The 1,763-nt window shown below is 36.1% G+C and overlaps 1 non-coding gene across 1 annotated transcript; it reads left to right on the forward strand.

The window, feature by feature from the left end:
* The first annotated feature begins 558 nt into the window (after positions 1-558).
* LOC128567017 (U6 spliceosomal RNA) lies at positions 559-665 on the forward strand. The gene has a single exon (XR_008374693.1). It is a non-coding gene; the product is annotated as a U6 spliceosomal RNA (small nuclear RNA).
* The last annotated feature ends 1,098 nt before the right edge of the window (positions 666-1,763 follow it).

Here is a 1,763-nt window from a genome sequence, read left to right on the forward strand (position 1 = left end):
TGGGACTACAGGCACCCACCACAGTACCCGGCTATATTTTTGTTGAAGTTGTCATTGTTGTTTGGCAGGCCTGGGCTGGGTTCGAACCTGCCAGCTCTGGTGTATGTGGCTGGTGCCCTAGCTGCTGAGCTACAGGCACTGAGCCGATGTTAGTGAATTTTAAACAAATCAAATAAGTCAGAGTTTGCTGTTATTATTGTTTATTTGGTAAGTTCTATTTTGGAATATTAGGTTGTGAAACTGAAAGCTTTAAGAGTAATGATGAATAGTGAATTATTATTTTTTTTTCTTTTTTGACCAGGGCTGGGTTTGAACCCACCACCTCCGGTATATGGGGCTGGCGCCCTACTCCTTTGAGCCACAGGCACCGCCCGAATAGTGAATTTTTAATAAAGTGTCTTTGCTTTTCTCCAGCGTACTAACTGAATAAATTTATATAAAAATGTGTCAAATGGTTTATGAAGTGAGTGTATGATGCCCCATAATCATATCATTGTATACAGTTATGATTTAATAAAAAAATCAATAAACACTAAAGGTTAAAAAAATAGTATAGATGTGCTCGCTTTGGCAGCACATATACTAAAATTGGAACAATACAGAGAAGATTAGCATGGCCCCTGCGCAAGGATGACACGCAAATTCGTGAAGCGTTCCATATTTAAAAAAAAAAAAAATAGTATATACACTCAAATAGATGGGAACGAACTCTACATCATATCACGCAATTATCTCATGTGACATGTTGTCACCACAATGTTAACTTCATTCACTAGTTCCCAAACTTGATTACTTGAAACTCGGGACATTTTGTAAAAATTTCAATTCTCTAGAGCCATCTCAAATTTATAAAATCAGAATATCTAAAATACCTCAGGCAAGGTCTGGGAATTTGTGTTTGTTTTTTTTTACATTTTCAGGTGTTTTTGGTGATCATCTCAATATGGGAATCATGAATTCATATGAGAGATTTTTCAATTACCTGGTTAATTGCACTGAGGAAAATTGTTACTAGATGCTTCATAGTAAAAAACCAACAATTAAGTCTAGGGATCCTAGAATTTTATCCTATGAACACACATTTGATTTAGGTCTAAAGATTTGACTACACTCAACAAAGGTAAAATTCAACTCCACAATGTCCATAAAAGTTTGTTCAAGAATTTATTTTCTGCATTAGAATTCTGAAGCTCAAAGACATGATGAAATATTTGAAATAAGCACATCTGAACTTGATTTCAAGAACACAGTATGAACTGTGTTTGTGGTCTCCAATGCCTCTGAGCATTGCCAACTTTATAATTATAAAGCTGTGTGGTGAACCATCTACCCACATGCATATCAAGTGATGAAGATGGTGTTAATATTTCCAGCAGCTTGACTAAAGTTTAAATATATTTCTTCGTGTCTCCAAGCCCGTGACCTACCTTACCTTACAGAATTTATACTAGAAAACTTAAAATTGTAAATTATTTCTCTGCTACTTTGAGATGTAAATCTTTTTATAAGCTTCTGGCTAGTATTACAACCCTGAGCTGTCCCTGAACTATCTTACTTAAAGATAGAATTGGGAGCCATCTTTTTGAAATACATACAATCATCAGGAAAGATAGCTCCCCTATATTTCAGTTTCTATGGGAGGGTAGGAGGGCACCTTACTCCAAGCTATAAAACCACCTCTTGTCATGAGGATATGATACGGTATGAGAAAGTGTATTTTCCTTTGGGTAAGGCCAATTACCAGACACAGGTGGCTTGTCATG

This window comes from Nycticebus coucang, chromosome 15 (assembly GCF_027406575.1).
Source record: "Nycticebus coucang isolate mNycCou1 chromosome 15, mNycCou1.pri, whole genome shotgun sequence".
NCBI lineage: Eukaryota > Metazoa > Chordata > Mammalia > Primates > Lorisidae > Nycticebus > Nycticebus coucang.